This window comes from Lepidothrix coronata, unplaced genomic scaffold, assembly GCF_001604755.1.
Source record: "Lepidothrix coronata isolate B3197 unplaced genomic scaffold, Lepidothrix_coronata-1.0 Scaffold58, whole genome shotgun sequence".
NCBI classification, from domain to species: Eukaryota; Metazoa; Chordata; class Aves; order Passeriformes; family Pipridae; genus Lepidothrix; species Lepidothrix coronata.
The window spans coordinates 55,209-63,791 of record NW_016690238.1 but is presented as its reverse complement, the minus strand read 5'-3'; positions in this window follow the sequence as shown (position 1 = coordinate 63,791).

Genomic DNA, 8,583 nt, shown 5'->3' with positions numbered 1-8,583 from the left:
AGTACTAACCACTATACGATCACGGCGCGCTACCGGGGCTCTGGGCGGGCGGGGCGGCGCGGCGGCTCTTGGCGCTGTCGGCGGTGACGCGCGGCTGGGCCCGCCCCGGGCCTTCCCGCGGGGGCAGCGCCGGGGCCGCGTTCCGGGACCGCCCCGCGGGCGCCGGGAGAGCCCGTAAGGGGCCCGGAGCGGGATCCCCGCCCTGCGCCCGCCCCCGCGATCCCCGGCCCGGGCAGGCCCCCGTGCGCTGACGTCCTTCAGCCTCTCCCAGGCGCAGCCCCCGGTGTCGGCCCGGCTTCCACCTCAGCCGCGGCGTTCAGCCCCTCACCTTCACCCGCTGCCCTTGGCCCTGCTCCCTGCTCTGACTCTGACCCTGCTTCCAGCCTTCACCCTGACCCCCCCCAGCTCTTACCCGACCCTTCCCCTCATCCCACCCCTCATCTCCGCCTTTGCTGTGTCCCCAGGCAACCCCATTCCCCACCCATAACCCCACCTCTCGCCCCCCCGCGTGTTTCTCAGGGAGAAAGTTTCTCCCGATCACAGGATTAACGAACTACGGGGCACAAAGGGACGGCAGAGGAAGAGAGGGACTAAGGAAATGGTCCTTGTGCCCAAACAGCAGCAGGGATCAGTCTGTGCCGCGGCTCCTCGTTCCCCCTGCTCAAACACACATCAATAGTTAATGACTGTCCTCACCACTGCCGCTGCTTTCCTCACTGCTCCCGGTATTAAAGGCTCTTTTCATTTTGACAGATACACAAAGAATTCCAAATACTTGGGATCAAAAGGATTTCTTGACGGAAAATATTTTTAGAGCAATCGCAGCACTTCAAGGCGCTGGGATGGCCCGAATGATTCATCCCCTGGGAAGAGCCGGGCACAGAAAACTCGGCTGCCGCGTGTACCATGAGCTCATTGCTTGTCCTATGCATGCACCTCCCATGGGGAGGGTGGTGCAGAGAGAGGCAGGGGTCTTCTACAACTTTGCTGTGCAGGGGTATGCCCCTGCACCACATCCATCCTTGGGTATCTGCTGCAGCTGGCAAATCCTAAATCTAAAACTGCCTTCCTGAGGCTTGGGGTAAACCAGAGGAAGGCCCTGTGCACCTTGATTACTCTATGAAGTAATTGCTCCTGCCATCCTGAGCTCGTCTTGCTCATATCCAGCCCAAAAGAGCTCAGAGTGGTGGAGAAAGACAGAATAGTCTTTTGTGTCCTCCCTTTGTCTATGCCCATGTCATCCTGCCCTCAGCAGTTTGCTGGTGTGCACTGGTGGGCAGTGGTGTGCATGCTGGTCTCTCAGCAATGGTGGGAGCCTTTGCAGTGGGAGATGCTCTCCACATCGAATGTGGCTGACCAGGAGGTGGTGGAGGAGGGGCTCTTTGGTGTTTTGTCTGGATGATCTGGGTGTCCATGTGGTGCCCTCCTGCCCCAGTCTCACCCTTCTCCCTCCTTCATCTGCCTGCCAAGATCCCAGTCCATGCCTCCCATGGGGATGCAGGGATACTGCTGCTGCTCATCTGTGGCCAGCCCTGTCACTGTCTGTGGCCTCATGCTGGACCTAAAGTGGATGCAGTGACACTGGAAGGAGATACATGTGTCTCCTCCCATGTGCAGGGAGTTTGACACTGTCATCATCCCCTTGGCTGCACCTTGGAGAGAGATAAGACCACCAGACACCCACAGGACAGGTGTAGCTGAGCTGTAGAGGTGGGATCACTGCAACCTCCAAATCCCAGGGCATAAGCTTGTGAAGGGGGAAGGTCCTTGGGCTTTCCTCCATGCTGTCACAATGCCATGAACTGGCATTCCAGGATGAAGGGACAAGCCCAGCTCCATGCTGGCTCAGACAACTGCTGCGTTGGGTCAGAACAGCTGTGGTGGGACCCACGGGAGATGGTGGGACAATGTGATGTGCAGCCCCCTGGCAAGACATGCTGCCCATGGCTGGTGGGGACGCTGAACCCACAGCGATGCACTGGGGGATTCCTCGGTGGCTGGGAGGAGCCAGCTGGGCTCCTGCTTTGGCTGCTTGGCAGATGTTTCTGGAAGCAGGGAGATGACAGAATTACAATGACCTCAACTGCTGGAACAGGCATGACTGAGATAACACTGTAGCAACACAGGGGAGTCAGCCAAACACGGAAGGGAGAAGGGAGGTGCAGGTGGACACGGAGACAAAGTGTCCCGAGGGGCCTGGTAGGTGCAGAGGAGGAGAAGAAGGGATGAAGCTGCTGCCACTCACAGCTTCCTGACCACAAGCCTGGAAGAACTCCCTAAAAGAACTGGGATGTGACCACTCCTAAGGAAATTGTGCCAGATTGTCAGGGCCTCAACAGCCCTTTGCCATGTGGTTTTGTCTGGATGGTTCAAACCTGCCAGGATGTGTTCAGACAGCATGGAGGAAAAGGGATGAGCTTGTGGGAACATTGAAGGACCCATCTGTCTGCTGGGTGACCTGATCTTTTCAGGCTCTGCTCAGCATCCAGGCAGAATGGCTGCTCCAGGCAGGCTCCTCTGCTCTTCCCGCCCTGTTCTGTCCATCAGTGCCTTTTCTCTGAGCCCTCTGATGCCTGTGGGTTGCATTCAGTGGGATTTTAAAGGTGCCTGCAATGTCAAAACACTGGTGCAGCCAGGCAGAGAGTGCTGCTGGGCCCAGATGTGTCCACCCCATGGCACAAACATAAATCCTGTGGCTGGCACAGGGATGAGCAATTCATCACTACACTGCTGCCTCGGCTGCTCTGCCCCTCCAGCTGTTCCCTTGCTGGGGCAGCCCCTGGCCTCCTTTTCTGGTCTCAAGGAGGCAGATGGGAGGCAGAAGGATCCCCACCACCTTCTCTTTTTATCCTGAATCCCCAAAGCAGCCCCAGGAGCAGTGCTGATGCCAGGGAGGCAGGATGGATGCCTCTCTGCTGAGTCAGAGCTGGATGCTGGAGCAAGAGCAGGGAAATGTCCTGGGGATGGGATAATTTTGGAGGTGAAGGTTTAGGTGGGATTTGGGAGTGAAGGGCAGCACACCTGAACTGGGAGGCAATTGCAAGCAACCTGACCTCATCCTGTCCCCACCATCCACCTCCCCATCTTCTCCTAGGGCCACAAAGATGGTCTGAGGGCTGGAGCACAAGGGCACCTGCTATGTTGGAGGATTGAGAGAGCTGAGAACTGGCACAGTTTGCCTAGAGAAGCTATGGCTGCCCCACCCCTGGAAGTGTTCAAGGCCAGGTTGGAAGGGGCTTGGAGCAACCTGGTCTAGTGGAAAGTGTCCCTGCCCATGACGGGGGGTGGAATGAGATGAGCTTTGAGGTCTCTTCCAACCCAAACCATTCTGTGATTGTAGCTCATGAGACATGCACCAAGGACTGAAAGAGAAGGACTTGAGCATTTCTTGAGGTGAGTGTTCAGCTGTGATGCTCTCCAGAGGCTTTATGAGCTCACAACAGCACGAGATGGTCCCAGTTGTTCTAAAGCCTGAACCTCAGAGGACATTTTCCAGTCTGCCAGTAAGAAGATTGGAAGGGAAAGTAAACAGGCTATAACAGACTGATTTTCTGCTAGGTTATGTTTTGGGATTGCCTTGCCTGGCTCCAACGCTCAGAAATCAAAGAAAATAGTCACCAAAATGTATGAGCTGTCCAGGGGAACACAGAATCTGGAGCAACTTCTTGAGCAACTTCTTGAGCCCTTTCATTCTGTGGCCAGCACCCAGCTGAAGATGGGACATGACAAAAGTGTTGCAGGGGAGAACCAGCCACCCTGCAGCTCTAGATAAACATTTCTGTGTGTCCGTGTGTCCGTGTGTGCCCTGCCTCATTCCAGCTGCCAGGCCCAGCTCTGGCTCTGCCTTTGTCTGTGCACAGCAGGAGCCTTCTCCTGCCGCAGGGATTTACGGCCTTCACACAGCCACCTCTTAACCCAGCTTTGTGCTGCTGAGTGGGCAGAAAACAGGCAGCCACGCGCTGCCAGGCGGCCTGCCAGCCCTCACCTCTGCACCTCCTAAGCTCCTCTCCCAGTTCTCCTTCATTTTCTGCCTCTCAGCCCTTTCAGAGACACTGGGTTGGTGGCAAAAGCAATTGATCCTGTCTCCATAGGAGGAATGGCTGCTGTTTTGCTCTTGTCCACTGAGCCCATCTTCTTGATGGCTGATGACAGCCCTATTAAGAGATATAAGGAGATGCCAGGGGTGGTTCATACCCCACAGGCAATGTAAAGCCAGTGAGTCTGTCTGGAGAAGGACCCAGCTGTGTGAACACGGCCATTGCAGCTGGATTAATCAAACCTGCCATTAACACTTTCTCGGGGCACTCAGGTCCCCTGCCAGCCCCACAGCACAGGCCCCCATGAGCAGGTCGCTCTGATTGAGCTGCAAACGCTCCAGCTCCTTAGTTTTCTCAGCCTCAGATCGATGAGTGCAGGCGGCTCCAATCAATTCCACTTTACCACTTGCTATCGAGTTCAGATCTGTGCTCTCCCAGCTGGTCCTGCTTCCTTTGTTTGTTGAGAGGAGGAATTCAGGCATTTTATCCCACTTGGACACTGCTGTGCCCTTGCAGGGTCAAACCCCCTTGGTAGGAGCAAATAAAACCCCACGGAGGGCCAGCAATAAAGGGATTAAATTTGTGCTATGGTTGGAGCCCTGAGAGCATCTGCCTGGCTGGGCAGAGTGTGGAAGGGGGTGGCTGGATGAGGCCATGTGATTTGCATGATATAATAGAGCTGTTGCCACAGCATCTGTCATGAGGTTTTCCTGCCATGATCCTGGTTTTGCTGGGGAAATACTGAAGGCAGCTGCAGGGAGATGCTGTGTTCCCTTGTCTCCATGGGCACTGACTAGGGACAATTCAGCTCTCTGGGGCTTGAACCCACGCAAAATGATTTTGCAGTAAAAAAAATAACATCAAAGAGTTTACACGGTGACTGTTTGGAAATTTCCCTCAAACCTGGAATTTGTCAGCAAAAGAAGCATTTTTTATCCTCTGGGTGTCAGTCCTGAAGTAATTTTTCTCTAGTTTCTGTCACCCAGCTCTCTTGCTGGCCTGTCTCCGGGTTGCTGCGCCTGGATTTGTGGAAATGAAGCTCCCCACGGCTCTCCACACCTCGTTGAAGTGTTAATGAAATAACAGATCGCATCAGAGAGCAGTTGTGACATGCAGAGGGCTGTCGGTGCCGAGGGCAGAGTCAGGGACCGGGCTCGGCGTGGCTGAGGCGATGACCGATGGGTCTGGCTCTGAGCTGGCAGATGTCTTTCAGCGAGTTGTCACCTCTTCTTTTGGTCAATTAGCATGGCCTCCATTATACCATCAACTGCATAATGATTTTTTTTGACAGAAAGTTTGAGGAGCTGCAAAAAGTGTCTGCAGGAATTTGCTCCATTTGGTAAAAGCACATGCTTTGAGCGTATCCTGCCCAGGCTTTGACGGCCTCCTGGTGCAAATGTGTTGCAACACTTCCCATGGACACAATAAATACTCACAAGGCTCCTTGTGCCAGTCCTTGTATTTAGTATGTGTTTGTATTTATGGATTTTTTTTCTGTGGATTTGTCTGGTCTTGTTCCTAAACCACGTAGCATCTGCAGTGGCCCCCAGCAAGGAGAGCTGCTGTGCACTGTCTCCTCCTTGCATTATCCCTGATATTCCTGTCTCTCCCCAACTCCCCCAGCCATGCAGATCTGTCTTGTGACCCCAGCTGTCTCTTTTCCATGCCAAAGATCCTTGGCCCTTCACGTGCCCCATGTGCAGAGGCCTTGGATCATCCTGTCATCTTTCTTTGCACATTTTCCAGGTTCACTGTATCCTAGGGAAGGGGAACAAGGATCACACACAGGTTGGGACTGACCAGGGAACAGTGGCAACTCCAATGCCATCTCTCCTTTTTCCTCACCCTTCCTATCAGCTTGACGGAGAGTTTTGCAGTTTTGACCTCTGCTGAGTGCTGAGGGGACAGTTTCACAGACTGTCAGATCTCCTAGTCCCAGAGCCCATCACGTTAGACATGAGCCTGGGCTTGGTTTCCCCATGTGTGTCACTTCCCTGACCCTGGCTTTTGTCTCGTTTCATTGCCAAGTTGCTCAGCCTCTCAAAGTCCTCCTGCAATTCTTAGCATGCATCTGCAGTATCCAGATTAATTCAATATTATTGCAGATTTTGCCACTGACCTCATCTCATCAAAGGACCTGGGTGTGGAAATGCAGGAACCTCTCTCTGCTAGATCACCCTCAGGGGCCTGCTGGCTTTTTCCAAGAAAGCCACTAGCTTTTGAAAAAAGAAATTCGCTGCAAGAGAGCCGTGTCGACTCTTCCCCACTATGTCATATTTATCCATCTGTCCCCTAACGATGCCAGTTTCCTCCTTCGTGTGCCAGTTTTTGTTCATTTGCAGAGAACAGATGTGTCATTTATCAGTCTGGGACTCCCTGGCTGCCAGGAAGCATTTCTGGTGTCACAGTTGCCACCTTCCAGTCCTTGCGTCTCCTGCTGTACCCAGACCTTGAGGGAAGTTGGGGTCTCACCTGGCAGAGGTGACATCCTCCTGGTCCCTGCTGTGCTGCACAGTGGGGTGTATGTGGGGTGCTCCTGGGAAGGGAAGGAGCTGCAGTCACCAACAGACATTTCAAAGCTCCTGGGAATGGCTTTTATTTGAAGCTGTGGAAGACATACCTGGAGATTCAAGGAACTGTAGGCTTCCCTGGCAAGTCAGGGGAGATGCTGGCATCAGGGGAAGCAGCAAACCCAGTGCCTGACTCAAGTGACTCGCTGGCAAGTGTCAGATTCAGCCCCCACATTACCTGGGGGTGAGTCATCCGGGAGTGTGCAGGAGTAGAGACCTTCTCCTCTGAGTCACCGGAAGCTGCTGCCTGGGGGATGCTGGGCTGTGCCCACACCACCCGGGGTTAAACTGGAGGAGAAGGTTTACCAGGAGGATGTGGTATGAGCCCTCCTAAACCCAGGGAAGGTCCTGTCTCCTGTTCTTGGCCTGGCTGACAAACAGGGCTCCTGTCCCCAGCTGCAAGTGAGCACCAGAAGCACCAGGGTTCAGCCAAAGCAGCTCCCTGGGCCCAGGGGGACAGACGAGGGCTGAGGACACACACAGCTCTCTGCTGGGCTGGCAGGAGCCTGGAAGACATTGCCTGGCTTTTTCTTCCTGGTGCGTGCTCCGACCTGCCTGGATTTACCCAGGCAAGCAGCTACTGCTGCCTTTGGTGAGAGGAAGGGCCATGCTGTGAGAACCAGCCCAGAGATCTCAGCGAAGAGCTCCTGGACCCTTCAGAGGTGGAGCAGAGGGTGGGAGCAGAGCTCCCAGTGCAGAGGGCCACCCCTGTGTCCTTGCAGGCCACTGCAGAAGGCCTTCTGCCTCCCCTAGTCCAGTCCATCAGAGTGAGCCACAAATCACTCCTCTGCAGCCATGGATTGTTCTCTTCCCACCTGATGACTGTGTGTGAGCGGCTCCATCACTATCCTTCCCTCCTTGCTGGGGGCTCCGTGGGCTGTGGGCAGTGCCAGGGTTGCACATCCCACCTGGTGGGGCTTCCCACCACAGCTGTGCGAGAGAGCAGCTGAAATGTGGAGTCTGGCACACGAGTGGTGCAGTGTGTGCTCCCCGATCCTCTCCTGTCTGCCAGTCCTGCCCCTGTGCCCCGCCAGTCCCTACACCCGCGATGCTGTGACAGCCATCTGTCACAGTGAGCCGTGGTGACTCACAGGCAGAGAGGCATTGTGGTCACCCTTGCGGTATCGGGGGCAGTCTCTATCATGCAGGCATCAGACCTGAGGCCCAGTGTGCATCAGATATGGAGCGTGTAAACAGTTGGGATTGGAGCAGCATCAGCTGCAGCACGAGCTGCAGATGGAGCCTGGCTTTGATGGTGTGAATGCAGAAATCTGTCACTGCTCCTTCAAACCTGAACCACTGCGAGTGGAATGATGTCACCAGGGTCTCGTTGTGACTGTAGAAAAAATATGAGCAGCTCGTGCCTGTGCCAAGCCATGCGGGGCATAAGGAGCTCATTTGGACTCCTTCTGGAGATTCCTTAAAGGTCCCCAAGCACAAAGGAGGCTCCCGAGGGGGCTCCCACATCAGATGAGTTCTCATCACCTGATGCCCTGCTGCCTAGGTAGTTTTGTCCAGGGGAAACCAATATCCAAGGGAAGCTCAAATCTGAGGGCTCAGCTGGGACCAGGGATCTTGATGCCTCTCCTAGCTCTGCTGAAGCCTGAGGTGAGAAGGTGATGTCCCATGGGGCACAGATCAGAGAACAGGGCTGTCTTGGGCCAGTTTGGAAGAGAAACAGGCCCAGCAAATGGTGAGGAGGTGCTGGGTCCTTCATGAGCTCAGACCACAGGCCCTCATTGAATCCCAGCATGGCCTTGGCACAGCTGCCTCTCCAAGGAGGGAGGGATGTGAGGGATGTGCCAGGACCGGATGGGAAGGAAAAACCTCTGCAATTCCTCTGGTATGGTAGTATTTAAAAAAAACAAACACCACTACAAGCTTGATCCCTCCTCGGTTCTCTCTCTGGAGACACTGAGCGTGTGTTTTCCAGGCCTGAGGATTTAACAAGAGCCATCTCCGACAGATGTTGCTGA